Source organism: Triturus cristatus, chromosome 7 (assembly GCF_964204655.1).
Source record: "Triturus cristatus chromosome 7, aTriCri1.1, whole genome shotgun sequence".
NCBI classification, from domain to species: Eukaryota; Metazoa; Chordata; class Amphibia; order Caudata; family Salamandridae; genus Triturus; species Triturus cristatus.
The window spans coordinates 926,206,722-926,219,175 of NC_140590.1; the positions used below are offsets into that span (position 1 = coordinate 926,206,722).

Here is a 12,454-nt window from a genome sequence, read left to right on the forward strand (position 1 = left end):
GGGATCCTCCTCTAAAGAAAGAATACAAGAGAAACTGTAGTGTTACATTAAATGACTTAGACTTTGCAAAGTAGGTTTATATTTTTTATGAACAAGGCTGAGACTGTCTGCAACCAACTAGGCAATCCTGTCCCTGCTATAAATATCTCCACCCTGCTGAGATAAAAGCAGTTACTCAAAACAGCTTAAGGAGATGGAGGAGGAGGTTATCCTGTCGTTATTGTTGACCATGAAGCCTTCAAAGCAATTAAAGGATCTCTTCCACTCTGCTTTGACTGCATAATGTACTGTTTTGCTCGACAGTTCTTTAAAGGTAACTAAACATTGGTAGTTAGTGTAGGAATCAGTCCATTAAAGCGCTCTTTTATTACACCACTCTTAAAAGTTTCCAATATTAATCCCCATATCTTTGGTCGCAATTGGCCTATTACAGGCTCTTCACCGCTGGTGAATCGGCTGCATGGTACTAAGTGTCAGAGACCAGGCGTAGAGCTGGATTTTGCCCCTTTTTGGTGGGCAGGCAATGGGAGTTAGATTGTTAGAGTTTATGTATGATTCCAGATGGTACTCTTTGGGTTGGTTAAAACTTCATGCAGTATCTACATGATTGGCACTGCTTATGATCTTTCCAATATCTCCCCTCCTAAGGAAATTACTTGAAGGTTTATCTGTGTGTTCCATGGGAAGACAATGCGTTTCTCAACCTGTTGGTAGCACCTTTTGCTCCATAGATCTAAATGTCCCAGAATAATCGATGTCTCATAATCTATAACACAGAACTGTTAGATTTGAGTCAAACTCATTTGTGGAAAAGTTACTCACTCTTGTTTCTCCACAAGTTTTTTTTAATTAAAAAAGTTAGGAATCGAGACACAAAATAAAAATTCTGGGAGTCATTTTAGATGTTGCTCGTAGTTTTAGTTCCCAGATCAGAGCCCTGGGTTAGAATATCTTCTTTAATGGAGATGTAGAGAAACATCAGACCCTTTATTCCCAAAGAAGCACCTTTTCATGTTTTAAGAGATTTGATTAATGACAGGCTGAACTATGCAAATTCAGTACATCTTTGGCTTATTGTGTGAAACAACTCGACAAAGTCCAAAATGTTGCAAGACAGAAATTGCTTCCTTTAAAGATATGATCCAGTAGAGGTTTTGCTGCAGTTCATTCATGATTAGCACTCAGTTCTAAAATCAGCTTTAAATCTTTCTGTCTGATATGCAAGTATTAACTTGATACGTCCTTTAAATATGTGAGGGAGAACATTTAGCTTCATTGTCAACCAAATTGTGGCCTCAATTGGAAGTGACTTATTAACTGTTCACCTTCCAGATGTATGGGGAAAGAAGAAAATAACTTCTCTGCTAGTGCCTGAAGATGAATCAGGATAACAAACAGGTTGAAAGGATATTGCAAATCCAAATGCTTCGAACGGTGGCTTTTAGGTTGTGCAACTTGAAAAGGTTTTGATTTGAAAATTTTGCAAACCTCTCTCAAGCCTTTACAATCTTTTCATCCTTTAGAAATTAGTTTAAATTGCAAACATTTTTTTGTATCTTTTCAGAATCAAAATTCATACAAACCCCACCTTTCGTTGGAGATTTCTCTCATTAAAAAGTTTTCATCAGATAATTCTTCAGAAATAAACTTTCGTTTGTAAGTACCTCTCACGATCATTGTTTTGTTATATTTAGAAAAACTTTGAACCTTTGCTAAGTGAAAGTTTAATAAACTTTATCAAACTTTACAGAGGAAAACATCTTCCACTACAATTAGGGGTGATTTGTGAGTCAAATTAATGCTGGTATTATTTGCTACCAATATAATCCGTACCCAAGTGTGTGTCATCTGTTGTGAGCACCTAGAAACAATTCCTTTTCTGGAGTTCACTCTGTAATCAGTATACACTTAAAACCACGCAATATATGCTTTGTAATAATAGAAGCTTCTAAAATTAATGGTTCTCATTTTAATGGCACCCTCCTGGTAAATAAAAGTGCTTAAATAATAGGATGTTAATTTAAGATATCATAGATAGCATGTTGGTTTAAGATAGCAATGATATCATAAATAGATTCATTTAAGATATCATAAAAAAATTGATAGATTACACATGGTCAGCTTCCTTCAGTAATAGCTTGTACCTTTAAAATGTATGTTTGTATTGCCTTTCTGCCACCTAACTTGTTCACAATGGAAATTTGCAGTTTCTCCAGTTGTTCCATTTTTAAGTCTAGCATTAGCCAAGATCTTTCTACTTTACTCTTCATCCATTTTTCTGTTGTTGTGTCATGCACATTTTGCTTCCACCCACTACAGAGTATAGCATGAGGCTGTGGGTCAGCCTACTTTAACCACTGGTTTACTTCACTTTTAGAGACAGCATTTTTCACTTTCACGAAGAGCACACATGCTATCTCCCTTCCCATGTGTTTACAGCCTGAGGTGACAGCAGGACGCTTCTGATGTGAACATAGGAAAATTCCATCTTTATCAGACCCCATTGCTGGCCAATGCTGTTCTAAATTCCTTTTTGGAGTACTTTTCTTTTCTGACTTATCCTATTTTACAGCAAACCAGATTATGTTTATTTGAAACTGTTCCAAATTAAGTTATCTCTTTCCTTCCTTCCTTCCTTCCTAATGACTTTTTTAGGTCCGTGTTAGCAAAGAGCTTTCGATTTTACTAAGATTATGTATATAAAGGTTTCATCCATTAGTTTGGGGTTGTCTCATTCAGATTTTTCTTCCACCCAATTCTGCATGCATTAAGGGGCGATGCATCAGCGCACTTCAGCCATTGGCTGACTTCCCTATGAGTTACGGCATGCCACACTTTCACAAGGAATACATCCACACAAAAAGTAGTTCCTTCAGTGCTAGAAAGTACTGTTAATGTGTGTTTTTTTCAGACCTAAAACACTTTTCTTTTGCCTGTAGCAAATTAATTTTTAAATTGATGAGGACCCGGCATATTCCCAAATAATAACGTTTTCCAAAAACCAAGACCAAAACAAAACAAGAATTGCCAGACCTATTGGCTTTGACAATGCTTGTTTGTGCTCACCATTGACATTTCTGCTGCTAAATGTAGACGCTCAATGAGCATGACACTGGAGCACTAGCTCCACATAAAGTGATACTGTTTGAATGGTATTTACCCCTCAATTCCCTCAGTGCAGCTAAACTCCATATTACACTAGTGGGATCGGTGTTCATTTCTCATTAATGAAAGCAACCTCCATCTCTGATGGCTGTTCTTCACGTACAGAATGGTTTTACTACCATTTAAACCACCACAGATTAGGCCATATCTGGTGGAGGTATGTCCATATCCTGACCCTCATTGTAGTGCCATGTGTCTTATCATGTCTTTTAATCAGGGCCCTATGTACTTATCCTGGATCTCTTTCTAGTGTCCCATGACTTCTTCACGGGTCTCATTGTAACATCCTATATCCTTGTCATAGATCTCTTTGTGGTCTTCTGTCTTGATTTACTTGGACTTTCAATGTAGCATTCTGTGTTTCTATCACGGCTTTTACAATACCTTCCAATGTCCTGATCCTGAATGTCCTTATTTTAGTTCTCTTTCTAGTGTCCTGTATCCTTATTTTGGCTCACATTGTTGCATCCTACATTCTCATTATGGATCTCAGCGTAGTGCCCTTCATCTGTATTGACTGTCACTGTAACATCCTATGTCCTTTACAATTTCTTGGTAGCATTCTATGTCCTGTCATGGTTCTTGTATCTTACAGTGGCTCTTAATTTAGTACCCAATGGCCTTACAATGGTGCTCTTACTGTAGTGTTTATTGCCCTTAACAGGGCTCTGGAGTTAGTCCTTATGCCCTAACACTTGCTTTTACAGCAGGATAGCACACCTATGGCAGTCATTTTTGGGTCCTCTTGTGCAGTTGAATAGGTAAGTCTTGGATTTAACTATGTCTGGGAGCAACAGTACACAAGGCCTTCTAGGCAAAATTTCCTTTCTTTTAAGTCTATTTTAGTGCGTTGTTCTTCAAAGTGAAACTGTTCTGTGCACATTTTGTTTTGTTTGGGAGAGGATGTGGCTTAACAGCTGGAGCGGTCAACCTCGAAGCTGGGGAACCAGGTTCGAGTAACGACAGGGACGCTCAACATCCTGTGATTCTGGGCAAATCACTTAAACGCCCCAAGCCTAACAAAATGAATATGTCCGTCTGTAACGTAATTGGTGCTCATGTAAAGCACTCTGAGACCTTCATGTCGAGTTATCGCTATAAAATACTGTTAGATCTGGGGGTCTCTAGTTGGCAGAGGTAAGTACCTTAGACCAAATAGGGACCCTTGCTTCTAGTCAGGGTACAGGGACACACACGGTAGATAACCCCTGCTCACCCTCTAGGTAGCTTGGCTCGAGCAGACAGGCTTATCCCCAAGGCAATGTGTAAAGTATTTGCACTCTCTCCCCACAATGACCCCACCAGTACACCACAAAGGTAGACCACACAGGTATGTATATAAAAATATATCTTTATATGATGTAGCAGGAAGAAGTATGATCACTTCAGGGTACGTTACACACAAACTTAATGGTTATACTAGGTTGCTAGGAAGTTTCTTTTACTCTACGAACAGTCTCAAGTCTCTTCTCGCTATCACAGGGGGTATTACAGCAGTGCTGTAATATTCAGGCAGTTCTTCTCACCGTGCGCGGTATGCGGCCGTTTCAGCGTGGGCAGATTCTTCCGTGACAGCCCCGGCCGGTCACATCCACCCTTCCGCCCGCTCTCGACAATCCAACGAGCGGCGGGAAGGCAGTGCGGCCCTTCTCCTCCTTGGCTCAGAGGCTGGCGCACGCTGAAGGCACTCGCCGCTCCCTCGACGAAGACGGGTCACACCGTAGACTTGGGCACCACTCCACCGGCTTCTCGGGACGTCCGGATGTCGCTTGGCCAATCCCAGCGCGGCTTCAGCGAGGGGGGCTCGACGCTCTCAACCAATGAGAGGGCAACGACTGCTCAGAACGTCTCGATGACGCTGGCCAATCCCAGCGCGGCGTTTAGTGAGAGGGCGCGGTCCTCTCCACCAATGAGAGGGCAGCGGGCTCGATCTTCGCCTTGGAAGCGCCGGCAAGGTACGGCGAGATTACGGGGCGATGTGCGGCCCTCTGGCAGGGCAAAATCCTCACGGCAATAGGGATTGGAGGGTGTGGGCCACGGACAGGCCGCCCTCAGGTCTCAGTTGATAGCCTAAAGCAGGACTCACGAGGGGAGGCCACACAGTCCTTGTTCCTATGAGAAGATAGGCTGATAGCCATTGGCACCAGCCTCCCCCATGTTAGCCTATGGAGCAAGATAACCTTGCAGCAGTGAACACACAAAATGGCCGCTGTTCACTACCAGAGCATGGTACCTGCACTAGTACATGCTCTACCTTTTACATACACTGCACCCTGCCCAGGGGGGTACCTTGGGCCTTCCATAGGGATGACTGATGTGCACAAAAAGGGAAGGGTTAGGCCTAGTCAGTGGGGACACTGACCAGGGTGACATGGCAGTCCGGGGACTGCAGGCAGGCCTGCGGTGGCAGGCCTGAGACACCATTTTAGGGCTACTCATGTGGGTGGCACAATCAGCGCTGCAGGCCCACTAGTAGCATCTGTCATCACCACCCCCTTTTGTACCGCTTTGTTCGCCATAAGTTGGCAGGGTATGCTCAGACGTGAGTCCCTTGCTCACTTTGCCACTGGATTCAAGCAAGCCTGGCTGAAGACGGCTGAAATGCCAGAAACCGGTCCTAGGAAGCTTGTTTCCGGTCCAGGGAAGGCATGGCTTGGCAGTTCGGGCTGGACTGTTCCCATGAGGCACAGGGTCAGACTGATTTGCATATGGCCATGTCTGAACTGGGGTGGCAGAGTGGGCTAAAGAACGGTGATGGATCAAACCCAGATCTGTTGACTGGGTGTGAGTGTTTGATTGGTTCTGATGCTCCGTCCATCACCACCCCCTTTTGTACCGCTTTGTTCGCCATAAGTTGGCAGGGTATGCTCAGACGTGAGTCCCTTGCTCACTTTGCCACTGGATTCAAGCAAGCCTGGCTGAAGACGGCTGAAATGCCAGAAACCGGTCCTAGGAAGCTTGTTTCCGGTCCAGGGAAGGCATGGCTTGGCAGTTCGGGCTGGACTGTTCCCATGAGGCACAGGGTCAGACTGATTTGCATATGGCCATGTCTGAACTGGGGTGGCAGAGTGGGCTAAAGAACGGTGATGGATCAAACCCAGATCTGTTGACTGGGTGTGAGTGTTTGATTGGTTCTGATGCTCCGTCCATCACCACCCCCTTTTGTACCGCTTTGTTCGCCATAAGTTGGCAGGGTATGCTCAGACGTGAGTCCCTTGCTCACTTTGCCACTGGATTCAAGCAAGCCTGGCTGAAGACGGCTGAAATGCCAGAAACCGGTCCTAGGAAGCTTGTTTCCGGTCCAGGGAAGGCATGGCTTGGCAGTTCGGGCTGGACTGTTCCCATGAGGCACAGGGTCAGACTGATTTGCATATGGCCATGTCTGAACTGGGGTGGCAGAGTGGGCTAAAGAACGGTGATGGATCAAACCCAGATCTGTTGACTGGGTGTGAGTGTTTGATTGGTTCTGATGCTCCGTCCATCACCACCCCCTTTTGTACCGCTTTGTTCGCCATAAGTTGGCAGGGTATGCTCAGACGTGAGTCCCTTGCTCACTTTGCCACTGGATTCAAGCAAGCCTGGCTGAAGACGGCTGAAATGCCAGAAACCGGTCCTAGGAAGCTTGTTTCCGGTCCAGGGAAGGCATGGCTTGGCAGTTCGGGCTGGACTGTTCCCATGAGGCACAGGGTCAGACTGATTTGCATATGGCCATGTCTGAACTGGGGTGGCAGAGTGGGCTAAAGAACGGTGATGGATCAAACCCAGATCTGTTGACTGGGTGTGAGTGTTTGATTGGTTCTGATGCTCCGTCCATCACCACCCCCTTTTGTACCGCTTTGTTCGCCATAAGTTGGCAGGGTATGCTCAGACGTGAGTCCCTTGCTCACTTTGCCACTGGATTCAAGCAAGCCTGGCTGAAGACGGCTGAAATGCCAGAAACCGGTCCTAGGAAGCTTGTTTCCGGTCCAGGGAAGGCATGGTTTGGCAGTTCGGGCTGGACTGTTCCCATGAGGCACAGGGTCAGACTGATTTGCATATGGCCATGTCTGAACTGGGGTGGCAGAGTGGGCTAAAGAACGGTGATGGATCAAACCCAGATCTGTTGACTGGGTGTGAGTGTTTGATTGGTTCTGATGCTCCGTCCATCACCACCCCCCTTTTGTACCGCTTTGTTCGCCATAAGTTGGCAGGGTATGCTCAGACGTGAGTCCCTTGCTCACTTTGCCACTGGATTCAAGCAAGCCTGGCTGAAGACGGCTGAAATGCCAGAAACCGGTCCTAGGAAGCTTGTTTCCGGTCCAGGGAAGGCATGGCTTGGCAGTTCGGGCTGGACTGTTCCCATGAGGCACAGGGTCAGACTGATTTGCATATGGCCATGTCTGAACTGGGGTGGCAGAGTGGGCTAAAGAACGGTGATGGATCAAACCCAGATCTGTTGACTGGGTGTGAGTGTTTGATTGGTTCTGATGCTCCGTCCATCACCACCCCCTTTTGTACCGCTTTGTTCGCCATAAGTTGGCAGGGTATGCTCAGACGTGAGTCCCTTGCTCACTTTGCCACTGGATTCAAGCAAGCCTGGCTGAAGACGGCTGAAATGCCAGAAACCGGTCCTAGGAAGCTTGTTTCCGGTCCAGGGAAGGCATGGCTTGGCAGTTCGGGCTGGACTGTTCCCATGAGGCACAGGGTCAGACTGATTTGCATATGGCCATGTCTGAACTGGGGTGGCAGAGTGGGCTAAAGAACGGTGATGGATCAAACCCAGATCTGTTGACTGGGTGTGAGTGTTTGATTGGTTCTGATGCTCCGTCCATCACCACCCCCTTTTGTACCGCTTTGTTCGCCATAAGTTGGCAGGGTATGCTCAGACGTGAGTCCCTTGCTCACTTTGCCACTGGATTCAAGCAAGCCTGGCTGAAGACGGCTGAAATGCCAGAAACCGGTCCTAGGAAGCTTGTTTCCGGTCCAGGGAAGGCATGGCTTGGCAGTTCGGGCTGGACTGTTCCCATGAGGCACAGGGTCAGACTGATTTGCATATGGCCATGTCTGAACTGGGGTGGCAGAGTGGGCTAAAGAACGGTGATGGATCAAACCCAGATCTGTTGACTGGGTGTGAGTGTTTGATTGGTTCTGATGCTCCGTCCATCACCACCCCCTTTTGTACCGCTTTGTTCGCCATAAGTTGGCAGGGTATGCTCAGACGTGAGTCCCTTGCTCACTTTGCCACTGGATTCAAGCAAGCCTGGCTGAAGACGGCTGAAATGCCAGAAACCGGTCCTAGGAAGCTTGTTTCCGGTCCAGGGAAGGCATGGCTTGGCAGTTCGGGCTGGACTGTTCCCATGAGGCACAGGGTCAGACTGATTTGCATATGGCCATGTCTGAACTGGGGTGGCAGAGTGGGCTAAAGAACGGTGATGGATCAAACCCAGATCTGTTGACTGGGTGTGAGTGTTTGATTGGTTCTGATGCTCCGTCCATCACCACCCCCTTTTGTACCGCTTTGTTCGCCATAAGTTGGCAGGGTATGCTCAGACGTGAGTCCCTTGCTCACTTTGCCACTGGATTCAAGCAAGCCTGGCTGAAGACGGCTGAAATGCCAGAAACCGGTCCTAGGAAGCTTGTTTCCGGTCCAGGGAAGGCATGGCTTGGCAGTTCGGGCTGGACTGTTCCCATGAGGCACAGGGTCAGACTGATTTGCATATGGCCATGTCTGAACTGGGGTGGCAGAGTGGGCTAAAGAACGGTGATGGATCAAACCCAGATCTGTTGACTGGGTGTGAGTGTTTGATTGGTTCTGATGCTCCGTCCATCACCACCCCCTTTTGTACCGCTTTGTTCGCCATAAGTTGGCAGGGTATGCTCAGACGTGAGTCCCTTGCTCACTTTGCCACTGGATTCAAGCAAGCCTGGCTGAAGACGGCTGAAATGCCAGAAACCGGTCCTAGGAAGCTTGTTTCCGGTCCAGGGAAGGCATGGCTTGGCAGTTCGGGCTGGACTGTTCCCATGAGGCACAGGGTCAGACTGATTTGCATATGGCCATGTCTGAACTGGGGTGGCAGAGTGGGCTAAAGAACGGTGATGGATCAAACCCAGATCTGTTGACTGGGTGTGAGTGTTTGATTGGTTCTGATGCTCCGTCCATCACCACCCCCTTTTGTACCACAGCCCTATTCACTCCCAGGTGCTATCTCCTCCCTCCACTCTACTTGCAAATGTCGCCATTCAGCAAAGGGCTGACTCAGCCAACCTCCTGGGGGATCCCCAGCCCCTGTCACTCTCAAGCCAGACAGTCAATCCACAAGCATGCCCAGGCACACAGAAGGGTCAGACAAGAGAACAGCTACTCTCTAAAAAGTACTATTCTCCAACTCAGGATTTAAAAACAACCTCTCCTAAAAGATGTGTTATTAAATGCTGAGCTCAGGGATATCAAACACTCATGTCTTATCTTGTTCCTATGAGAAGATAGGCTGATAGCCATTGGCACCAGCCTCCCCCATGTTAGCCTATGGAGCAAGATAACCTTGCAGCAGTGAACACACAAAATGGCTGCTGTTCACTACCAGAGCATGGTACCTGCACTAGTACATGCTCTACCTTTTACATACACTGCACCCTGCCCAGGGTGGTACCTTGGGCCTTCCATAGGGATGACTGATGTGCACAAAAAGGGAAGGGTTAGGCCTAGTCAGTAGGGACACTGACCAAGGTGACATGGCAGTCCGGGGACTGCAGGCAGGCCTGCGGTGGCAGGCCTGAGACACCATTTTAGGGCTACTCATGTGGGTGGCGCAATCAGCGCTGCAGGCCCACTAGTAGCATCTGTCATCACCAGCCCTGGCACACACAGTGCACTTTACTAGGGACTTCAGGGTGATACAAATATGCCAATCAGGTATATCCAATCAATATGATATTTTACACAGGGAGCACTTACACTCTGGCACTGATTAGCAGGGGCAGAGTGTCCAAAGCATCTAAACCAGCAAAAACGAAATCCAGCACAGCATCAAAAATCCAGGTAGCAGAGGCAAAAGATAGGGGAAAAACCCACGCCAAGGATGTCAGGTGTAACACGTGTCCCCTCCAGCTGAAAGTGGGGAGAACTACCCACCCTCTTGGGAGTTCTCATCACTAAGGCGGAAAAACCTGGACAGACCATCAGCATTGGCGTGTTCTGTACCGGGACGGTGTTCCACCGTGAAGTCCATTCCCTGTAGGGAGATGGACCACCTCAACAGTTTTGGATTCTCCCCCCTCATCTGCATTAACCATCTGAGGGGCCTGTGGTCGGTCTGAACACGGAAGTGAGTCCCAAACAGGTAGGGCCTCAGCTTCTTCAGGGCCCAGACCACAGCAAAGGCTTCCCTTTCAATAGCACTCCACCTCTGTTCCCTGGGGAGTAGCCTCCTACTAATGAAAGCTACAGGTTGGTCCCCCCCCTCGTCGTCCATCTGTGAGAGTACTGCTCCCACGCCTTGCTCTGAAGCGTCTGTTTGCACTATGAACTCACTGGAAAAGTCAGGTGCCTTAAGCACGGGTGCTGTGCACATTGCAGTTTTCAGGGCATCAAAAGCAGTTTGACAGGCCTCGGTCCAATTCACTTTCCTGGGCTGATTTCTAGAGGTTAGTTCTGTCAAGGGGGCAACAATGGTGCGTATCCCTTAATGAACCGTCGGTAATACCCGGTGAGTCCTAGAAAGGCTCTCACCTCTGTCTGCGTCTTGGGGGATTCCCAAGCCAGAATGGTATCAATCTTCGCCTGTAGGGGCGCCACCTGGCCGCTCCCCACCTGGTGTCCCAAATACACCACTGATCCCTGCCCTATCTGGCACTTTCTGGCCTTGATAGTGAGGCCTGCCTTTTGCAGAGCCCTCAACACTTCACAGAGGTGTTGCAAGTGTTCCTCCCAAGTGGAGCTGAACACAGCAATGTCATCCAAGTATGCGGCGCTGAATTGCTCCAGCCCGGTCAGTACCCGGTTGACCAGTCTCTGGAAGGTGGCAGGGGCATTTTTCAATCCAAAGGGCATGACGCGAAACTGGAAATGCCCCTCTGGTGTTGAAAATGCCGACCTCTCCTTTGCCCCCTCAGTTAAGGCAATCTGCCAGTATCCCGAAGTCAAATCAAAGGTGCTGAGATACCTGGCAGCTCCCAACCGATCCACGAGCTCATCAGCTCTGGGGATGGGGTGCGCGTCAGTCTTGGTGACCGCATTGAGCCCACGGTAGTCCACGCAGAACCGAAGTTCTGGCGGGTCACCGGGTGTAGCAGCTTTCTTGGGAACTAGGACCACTGGGCTAGCCCAGGGACTGCTGGAGGGCTCAATTACCCCTAACGCCAACATCTTGGAAACTTCTCCCTTGATGCTGGCCCTGACCTTGTCAGCTACTCTGTAAAACTTCTGTTTAACAGGTAGACTATCTCCAGTGTCCACATCATGGACGCTCCAATTGGTGACACCTGGGGTCAGGGAGAACAGGGAGGCGAACTGACCCAACACCTGGCGACAGTCTCTCTGCTGTTCTGGGGTCAGGGTGGGCGAGAGGACCACACCATCCACTGACCCGTCTTGCTCCTTGGTTGCCAGGAGGTCAGGGAGAGGATCACTATCCTCTTCCCCACCATCATCTGTAGCCATGAGCATTGTCACTTCAGACCTCTCAAAGTGGGGCTTGAGGCGGTTCACATGCAAGACTCTCAGGGGCTGCCTAGGAGTCTTCATGTTGATCAGGTAGGTCACCTCACTCTTGCGCTCTACCACCTCATATGGCCCGGTCCACTTGTCACGGAGCGCACAAGGCTCTACCGGCGCCATCACCCACACTTTCTGCCCAGGATGAAATTCAACCAGGGTGGTATTCTGGTCGTACCATCTTTTCATCTCCTCCTGGCTGGCTTCTAGGTTCTCCTGAGCGAGCTTCCTGAAGCGCTGCGTCTGGTTGCGGATGGCCAGCACATAGCTGAACACATCCTGGGGGGTTTTCCCACGGGATTTCTCCCACCCCTCCTTCACCAGTGCGAGAGGTCCTCTAACAGGGTGGCCATACAGCAGTTCAAAGGGGCTGAACCCTAAGGACTTCTGAGGCACCTCCCTGTAGGCAAACAACAGGCATGGTAACAAGACGTCCCACTTCCGTCTCAGGGGCTCTGCTAGGCCCATAATCATATCTTTCAGGGCGCGGTTGAACCTTTCAACCAACCCATTTCCTTGAGGGTGGTAAGGAGTGGTGAACTTATAAGTTACCCCACACTCCTCCCACAGAGACTTCATGTACCTAGAGATGAAGTT

At 48.4% G+C, this 12,454-nt stretch overlaps 1 protein-coding gene across 1 annotated transcript in view; it reads left to right on the top strand.

The window, feature by feature from the left end:
* The first annotated feature begins 1,561 nt into the window (after nt 1–1,561).
* The window catches only part of GABRP (gamma-aminobutyric acid type A receptor subunit pi), a 174,869-nt gene continuing 163,976 nt past the window's right edge, over nt 1,562–12,454 (top strand). The window contains exon 1 of the mRNA XM_085614454.1: nt 1,562–1,656. The gene's annotated coding sequence lies outside the window, so the exon portion shown is untranslated. The remainder of the gene's footprint in view (nt 1,657–12,454) is intronic.